Below are 9,968 nucleotides of genomic sequence, written 5' to 3' on the forward strand. Positions count from 1 at the left end.
AATATTCCACAATTTTTACCCAACGCCATCTAGTTTCAAACTAAGCAAAGCTTTTATAGTCCTAGACAATTGATTAACTGTACAATAACATCATCATTCCCCTTTTTTTTGGTAAGGCGGGGGAATCCTCATGGACACCCACTCCCTCGGGGTAAGAAATGGGTAGTGTCAGACTCTTACTGACTAAACCTGAACCGCCCTGCTACGTCATCCGCGTTTTTGTGTCGGTGTATGGCAATGCGATGCAATCCTTCAATCATCAACAATGACAAGATATGCGCTGGAGACTTCAGTGGTAAGTATGGATTGTTTAGATGGTTATCTATATCTATATCTACTAACTAATGTATAAAGCTGGAGAGTTTGTTTGTTTGTTTGAACGCGCTAATCTCAGGAACTACTGGTGTACGAGCTACGCTGTACATTGAACCTAACTTACTTGTTCTACTTAAAGTGAAACGTTGCTGTTTTACGTGTCGAACGTTAAATTGTATATTATTGCCCAACAACATGTTATTTTTAGTAGCAATAAACCTTTTATACGAATCAGTTGTCTACTCATTCAACAAAACATTTAACATAACATTTTTGATATACAACATCAACATAACAAATCACTGTTGGGAGTTACGCCCCAACAACTGGTTAAAATTGAAAAACAAAACAATTTTTGTGTTGAATAGACCATTCGGTTTGGAAGTTTTTAGGCTATATACCATCACACTTCGACTAATAGGAGCTAAGATACAATGGAAAATGCGGGAAAAAACAGGGAAAATTATTCATCTTCGAGGGATTTCTGTTCAAAAATTCCTAACTTATATTTTCTCAACACGCGGACGAAGTCGCGGACAACAGCTAGTGTTTATATAAAAATAAAGACGTGCGGCCTCGGAGACTGCCGCGGTAAAACTATTGCATACCATTTCTTATCAACTTATGCAATTATATTATTATGTTTATGTTATTTATGCATTATTTTTGGTATACTACGCCGCGTTCGAATCCACGACACGTCGCGTCGGCGTCGCGCGTCGTCATGTACCTACTTGTCCTTAATGATCCCAGTTTTAAATCATTAAATTCGTTGTGACACATTATTATATCATATTACAATGAGTATTGCTGTCTCTTTCCTGTATTTAGTTTCTAATTGATTACATATGAGTCATATGACCACTAAACTAAACTTAAATAAATATATCGCCGTGATGGCGCTTGACCAAATTACATTACTCGAGCTACTCACCGCTAGATGGCGTTATTTTAAGGGTTCTGTTTTGTTATATTCCTTTCGGTGTATTACATATGACTTTCGGGAAGTAATGAACCTTCGAGTCATGTTTCTGTTTAGGTAAATCGCTCTGCAGAGGCGACAGCGGGGGCGGGCTCTCGTTTCCCGCGCAGAAAGACGACGCAGTACGCTACTGACTCCGCGGGATCGTCTCCACAGCGCTTTCAAACGCGAGCCTGTGTAACGACAACACGCTAATTACATTCACACACGTCAGGCAACACGTGAATTATCATATGCCGTTATTGTAAAGGTATAGTGTATCGTATCACACGTGTAGATTTAACCACAGTATTAATTGTTCTTGTGTATTGAACACTGTGTGTGAAGTTGGAAAACGGTAGCATGCGAAAACCGAAGCTTAGATTTACTTAAACTTACTTGAAGTAAAGAAATATGTAATGGCTTCACTGTCACAATCATTTGTGTGATATATGATGGGACACGAAAGGTTATGAATCCTTCAACGACACAAGGATTTAAATTACTCAGTGCGATTCGATTCTTTTTCGGACCTGTGCAAGCGCATCTCCGTTCCAAGGCAGTTAATTAATTCTCCTTTGACAGTCCGAGTCCGGTGGTTTTAGTTGATTTCATTGTAGATCCTGGCTTACAGGAGTTGCAATGACGGGCATGTGTGGCGGGCTAGTCCCTTAAAAAAAGCCGTGTAGAAGAACGTGTAGCAATTTTCAAAAGCTTGCCCAATTTAAACTGTACAGGCATTTACGTGAGGATCAGTAACGCTATATCAACATCGACAAATGCTGCGCTGTGCTTTGCTTTGTTTCTAAAGCTACGTATTTTTAAAAAACCAATATCAAGCTGTGCTGCGCTTTGCTTAGCTCACTTCTAAAAGTAATCAGGAGCTCGTGTAATCATTTATCTCGGTAAAAAATATTTTATTTAAAAAAAAAAACGTATGGCAGAGCTCCATAAAAAACAGCAGAGTTCAGCACGGCGCGTCTCGCTCGAATCTGCTGCGTTTTTATATAGAGCGTAGCCTCACACAGCTCAGCACAGCACGGTTCGTTTGTATCCTCGAGTTAACCAAACTAAGCTAAACTTGTATTTCTAAATTTATATAATATTTCTAAATACACACATAATATAGATAAACTAGCTGTTGTCCGCGACGTCGTCCGCCTGGTTAGAAGTTATAACTTAGGAATTTTTGAACAGAGGGCCACATTTTCCATTGTATCTTCACTCCTATTAATCGCAGCGTGATGTTTTAGCCTAAAGCCTTCCTCGATAAATGGTCTATTCAACACAAAAAGAATTTCTCAATTTGAACCAGTAGTTCCTGAGATTAGCGCGTTCAAACAAACAAACAATCAAACAAACTCTTCAGCTCTATATATTAGTATAGAAGTATAGATATAGATTATACCCAGACACAGAATAAATGATCATGCTCATCACACAAACATTTGTCCTGGGTTGAAATCGAACCTACGACCTCCGGTATAGCAGTCGGGGCCACTCACCATTAAACCAACAAGCCAGTCAATCATTTATAATTCTTTTAGTGTGGAAATGTCGGTACGATTCAATTATGGTGTACCCTCTCTCTATTTAGAAGCTTATTTGGATAAAGCGTGAAACAAGGGTGGAATTAAAATACATATCCGGCATTAAATGACACATATTATATTCTAACTCGAAAATGAGCACGCGGAAACATAAAATCTGGATAAAAATTATCATATGTATTGTGTTAATCGTTAATCCTAGTTAAAACTATGTGTGCACCAAGTTTCGTCTAAATCTGTTCAGTGTTATTTGCGTGAGAGCAGAAGTAACATCCATTCATACTAATGCGTTTAATGCGTAATAAAGGAATCGTATATTTCCTTTTGTTTTGTCCAGCAAACATAAATTTTGACATCATCATTGTGTTCAAATCTCACGAAATGTTATAATAATGTCTCTAGTTGCGCAGTAGTATATCATCACGCTATAATTAATAGGAACCGAGCAGTTATTAAATATGTTACAATAACGGGGTACGGGAAATCTAAAACTAGTTATCCGGTTTATGAATTCCTAACCTATTTCTTACTTATTATAAATAAATTAGACGCAAAATGTACCAAATACAAGCTATTTGGAAAAGACTGCATAGTCCAAAATCTATTATTGAAGACAATTAGCTTGGTAATATCAGAATATTGTAAGTAGCGAAGAGCGCCATCTGTTGTCAACTGTTGTAATCTAATTTTAATATACATAATTGCCTTGTCTAGGAGACGAAATAATCATTTTTTCTTATAACTTTCTTTTAATTATTTACTTACTTCTATGTTATTAAAATATATTTATATATAATATATAATATAAATATATTTTCATGTAGGAATCAATTTGTGACTAACAAATGGGCAATTTAATTAAGTTGTTAATGTTTATTGTAGTTATGGTTTACGAGGCAGTCAACAAACAATTAGCCAAACTCTTGTAGACAAAAAACTGTTAGAGAAAGTGGCTTAAATCCAAAGGTAATAATAAAACTAAACGGCAGTTTAAATTAAAACGTAAAATATATTGAAGGATAAAGATACCCTTAAAAATTCAATAGGGATGACGACTGGGGATAAAAATAAAAAATCTCCTTAGTCCCTCAGTTAGATAATTGAAAAGTATGAGACACGTATTTTTTACTTTTTCAGAAAAAATAGAATTGACAAATATTAACTGTTTTAAAGTTTAGGAGAGGGGGCTTGTGACGTAACGATATGGTAAAATTTATACAAAATCGTGACGTCACTCGTAAGTTTCATTCACTGTAAATAGGTCAATTTATGTTTGCGGGACAAATTAAAAAATACGTATCCATTATTATACAAAAAACTACAAGACGGACACTGCAAAAAAAAATTGTCATCATCCCTATTGGCTTAAAGCTTTTATTTTTAATTAGCGTAAATACACCAAACGTGCATTTAAATTACAGTAATAATATTCGTTTTCGACAAGCGAGGTGACTTAGACATTAAAGCTACATAGATTTGATTTGTCAGAGTTAGCGTTTGACTGCAGACACCTCAATAAAGTATCGATAGGTCCATAACGCCTTATATAAATAAATAATACATAGGAAGTCGCAAAGATAAAGTTTAGTGAAGTAAATTAATCATGTCGATAAAGTTACGATGATCGCGCCATCTGTGAACAGCGCTTGTAAACTTGTGGGCTCGTAATGCGTGGCGACGCCTGCCTCCTGTAGGGTTGCAACATGTACTAAATTATAAAATATCGAATAAATTTACTTAATTTTTGTTTGTTACTTATATTTGTGCAAATTTCGTTTTTTTTAAAGATAAAGACTAAAAAAAGCGGGCAACTTGGGCTGAAAACGTTCATTGAATTATTAAATTAAATAACACTTATGTGACATTATTATCTTCTTAAAAACTACGAACTACTGTATTATTGTACGGTCTGTAAGAAACTTTCTTAATTAAAAACAATAAATATAAGCATTTGATTGAAAATTGTCTGTGTTTATTCATATATTACCCTTACAGTAAACGTTCACTTTTATTAATCAGTTTTGGAATAAACTACATTATTATACTGGGTCCAACGCACCCGGTAGCGAGATTGTGTGTTACATCGAGGCGCGAGACCCTAAGTGTTAATAGCAAAATTTAACAGACACTTATTATGAAAATAACATCAATTAAAAGGGGATACAAGCAATCAAGTAAGTGTGTTCTTCAAGTACTAATAGAAGTACTTTCAAAATTAATTTATTATCCAAAAAATACTAGCTGTTTCATAAAAAGCAAGCCTGTCACCCCTGTTACTCGGGGGCGTGGCGAGTGAGCGAGATAGAGCGAGAAAGAGCGAGGCAACAGCGAACTCGGCCGGGCGCCGGCGCGCGGCGCGGCGCGGCGGCGGCCGCATTGCGCGGGCGACGGGATTACGGGATCAGTCTTGTGCAAATCCAGTACCCAGTGATTGTGCCAGAAAGCTTCAGTATTTAATTTCCTTAATAGAATTATAGTAATTTTCATTTTATGTGGAGTTTTATTCCGTACTTCTTAGTAATAAACTTTATTGATATAAAAACATTTTACGAGTGTAAAAGTGAGTGTTTGTTAATGAGTTCGTCGCCGTACATTGCGGTAAGTACCTACTTAAGTTTTTAGTAAAATAAGTACGATTTCAGTATATGGGTGAAGTCCTAATATTGTTATACAAAACTTTTTAAAAGTCGGGAGTTTTCGTCACGCATTTTGTATATATATTGTTATTTATGTTCATCAGATTTTAATAATATTTATTTTTTAATGTTTAAAAGCCGTGAGAATTTATAAGATATATTTCTTTATCGATAATGTTATGCCCGCACTATTTGTTACATTGTATGTATGTTACATTGTAACGCTTATGTGTTGCGTGTAACGTATACCTACCGACTTTACGACATGGTAAGAAATACGGTTAATGAAGTATTAAGTATTAATTAAATATTTAAAGCTAAATAAACTTCTCTGTTACATCTTTTAGATTGTTTATTGACGTTTGTTTCACATTGTTACATTCTACTATTCTAGTTTGCTTTGCATTTTCGTGTGAATAAAATCATTACAAAATGGCGGACAGGTTTTATGACATTTCGAATACTAAACGAAGCATTTATTTAATTAACTCAACTGAGACTTAATTTAGTATTACGTGTATATCTTAGGTTCAATAGTAATTTTGTGAAGATACTTCACACTTAAAAGAGACAACAGATTACCCACGCGTATTTATCGAGATTGCCTGACTAGTTTCTAACTGCTAGTTTGACTCGCGACTGCGTTGCGTCTCTAAATGTCCTCTTAAATTGACTTAAATACATTCTTTATATTTTAGGAGCATAGCTCCTTAAACGAGGCCTGCCCATGCAACAGCATATTACGCATTTAAATATGTGTACCTACATTAGTTGACATTATAAAATCGTTGCATTAAGTCCGTAATGTAAACATACATAACATATGCTAGATTATTTTACACTGGATGTCGTTGACATTTGTGCTGGTACTTTTTTTTAAGTTATTTTATTTTTAATGTTCATTTCCGGTACCCTCAATATGGGAGTTGATTTATGTATTTGAATTGATTATGCACGACACTTGTTGTTCAACCGTTGAACTGAACGCATTAAAATATACTTAGTTATTATCCAAGTTGAGTATTTATTTGGAGCAAACCTAATCCCAATCCTTCATCTCAGAAGTGGGATTCGAAAGGCTAGCTCAATAGTGTTAGTTTACGATATTTTTTTTTCTCCTTCATTCTTCATAACGAACAATTTAAACTATGGAAGATGAAAACACGCCCTGTGAATCAAGCAACCGCCGTAGATCACATGCAAGGAAAAGGAAACGCGAACAAATTGAAAAGAGTCACGAAAAGAATAAAAGCAAGAGACGCGGGCGCGAACAAAGTTCGAGGCGCGAAACTTTAGAATCGGGTGTAGCACGGAGGAGCCGTTCTCGTGAGCGTCGTGGTGAAGACCGGCTGCATCGCAAGAACAAGAGAAGCCATCATGAGCGCCACCGGCAGCACCGCGAGCACAGCAGCCGTCGTCGCGAGCGCAGACGTGCTAGCCGCAGCGACACCGACACACGCAGCAGCAGCAGCAGGCCTTCACGACAGTCGCCCCGCTCACCGGTAAGACGTTCCAATGACTATACTGATAATATGACGCATGCACTCTTGACTAAACTGGTAAATAATTTAATAAATAATCGCTCTGAAGGCAATAAATTTCCAATGTTAGGCAACGTCATTCCTGATTTTGATCCAATGATAAAAGGTCAGACCATTCAAATGTGGCTCAACAAAGTTGATGAATGTGCTAAGCTGTATAGGTGGGGCGACGACCAAATCATACATTACGCTTTACCTAAATTGATTGGTGTCGCTAAAACTTGGTACCAAGCTTTACCTACTATGTCATTTTCGTGGCTCGAATGGAAAAATAAATTATTAGAATCGTTTCCCAGTAGTGATGATTATGCAGAGTTGTTAACGGAGATGTTATCCAAGCGGGTAAAATACAACGAGTCGTTAGAATTGTATTATTTTGAAAAAATTAACATGTTAAACCGTTGCGATATTAAAGGAAAACATGCTGTCGATTGCTTATTATATGGAATTGATGATCGCTCATTGAGGTTAGGCGCGAAAGCATTAAAGTGCGAGGAGCCTGAACAGGTTTTAAAGTATTTCCAGTCCATTAAGCAACAACCGCGTGAAGATAAATCGCGTTCTAATAATGACAGGAGACCTAATGCTTCATCAAATAATTTTAAGTATAGTACTAGTGAATTAAAGGATAAGACTTCAAACAACAACATTGTTTGTTATAACTGTAACGAACCAGGCCATTTTAGTTTTAAATGTACAAAGAAAATTTTGAAATGCAACCTCTGTAATAGGCTAGGTCACACTTCCGTGAACTGTACTAAACTCCCTTCAGATAGCAATGGCAGCAAGATGGATAAAATAGGTCAGAAGGAAATTTTGCGTATAGATAACCTAACGCTTGTTAACAGTAATGATAAGTATATCATGCGGTTGATGCTTAACGGACAACTTATAACAGGGTATGTAGACTTGGGCAGTCAGTGTACTTTGATCCGTTGCACTGATGCCCAAAAGTTAGGTCTTAAATGGGCGACTGACGCTGCTTTACCCGCTATGCGAGGTATAGGTAACAATATTGTGTTACCAATCGGATTAGTTACCGTTACTTTACAGATACAGAATATTATAGAGAAAATAGAAGTACTAATTGTAGAGGATAGCGTTATTAAGTACCCCTTACTAGTTGGTCAGAATTTCACAGAAAAACCCGGTATTATTATCACCAAAACTTATGATTCGTTGATATTTTCACGCGAATTTGGAAACAAGTTATATTTTACATTAGTGACAGACTCTTCTATACGGCCAAAGGAAATGTGCTTAATTCAAGTTAGTTGTTCAGAAGACTATTCAGGGGCAGTATACGTCCGGGGATCACTTCGTGGCAAGTCTGATCATGAATTTTATCTCTTACCGGGTGAATACGATATTGACAAGGGGCATGGTTCTTTACTGGTTCAGAATGTTTCTAATAATGCGGTCTTGTTAAGAAGTGATTCTTTGATAACACGCGCGATCAAAACTGATAGTTACATGAATATAAATGTTCTTAATGTTGAAAATGAAGAATTTTGTTCAGAACTCAATTATAATCCGGATTTGACGACTAGTGAATTAGAAGAATTAAAAGGTTTATTGATAAGTTATAAGGAATGTTTTTCAAATAATTTAAAAGATTTGGGGTTTACTAACATAGTTCAAATGGAAATCGAGTTAACGGATAATAGGCCGGTTGTTTATCGCCCGTACAGACTGTCTTACCCAGAAAGAGAGCTGGTTCGAACAATGGTACAGGAGATGATTGAAGCCGATATAGTTTGCGAATCAAACTCTCAGTACGCCAGTCCTATTCTACTTGTGAAGAAAAAGACTGGCGAAAAGCGGTTATGTATAGATTATCGTGCTTTAAATAATAAAACGAAGAAGGAACATTATCCTTTGCCGTTGATCGATGACCAGCTCGATATGCTAGCTGGAAACTCCTTATTTATCACACTCGACTGTGCATCAGGTTATTACCAATTGCCCATAGCAGACAGTTCCCAAGATAAGACCGCATTCGTCACACCGGATGGCCAATACCAATTTAAACGTATGCCATTTGGATTAGCTAACGCCCCGTCAGTCTTCCAGAGGGCTATGAACAAGATATTGGCCAAATCGAAAGTTGACTTTGCGATCATCTTTATGGATGACATCCTCATCCCCGCCAAATCGTTTAACGAGGGTCTCGAGCGACTAGGAAAAGTACTGGAGCTACTTTCTGAAGCTGGGTTGACACTGAAACTTAAAAAGTGTAACTTCTTTTTCAAGGAGATTGACTTTTTGGGATTCCAGGTCAGTAGTCAGGGGATAAGGCCGGGGTCGCGTAAAACATTGGCTGTTTCTAATTTCCCAGTACCCAAAAATGTTCATGACGTAAGACGTTTCATAGGCCTGGCAAGCTTTTTCCGACGTTTCGTGAAGGATTTCGCGTTAATCGCACGCCCTCTTACTGATCTGCTTAGGTCCAATTTTACATGGAAATGGGGTGATGAACATATTAGAGCTTTTGAGACCCTTAAACAGAAGTTAATTGATCGACCAATTCTAGCCCTGTATGATGCTAAATTAGCAACCGAATTGCATACTGATGCTTCAAAGTTAGGAATTGCCGGTATTCTAATGCAGACGGATAGTGACGGTATACTTAAGCCTGTGGCGTATTACAGTAGAAAGACAACTAGAGATGAGCAAAAATTACATTCATTCGAATTAGAAACATTAGCGGTGATAGCGTCATTAAATCGTTTTCGTGTGTACTTATTAGGCTTGAAATTTAAAATTGTGACGGACTGTAACGCGTTGCGTACTACTCTAACTAAGCGCGATCTTATTCCAAGAATATCTCGATGGTGGGTGCAGTTCCAGGAGTACGACTGCGAAATTGAATATAGGGCTGGAACTCGCATGGCGCACGTAGATGCCCTCAGCCGTGCTCCTGTAACTGACCCCGTGGTAGGTGATGACGAGCCTCGCGCACTTG

The sequence above is a fragment of the Trichoplusia ni genome, unplaced genomic scaffold (assembly GCF_003590095.1).
Source record: "Trichoplusia ni isolate ovarian cell line Hi5 unplaced genomic scaffold, tn1 tig00003514, whole genome shotgun sequence".
Lineage (NCBI taxonomy): Eukaryota > Metazoa > Arthropoda > Insecta > Lepidoptera > Noctuidae > Trichoplusia > Trichoplusia ni.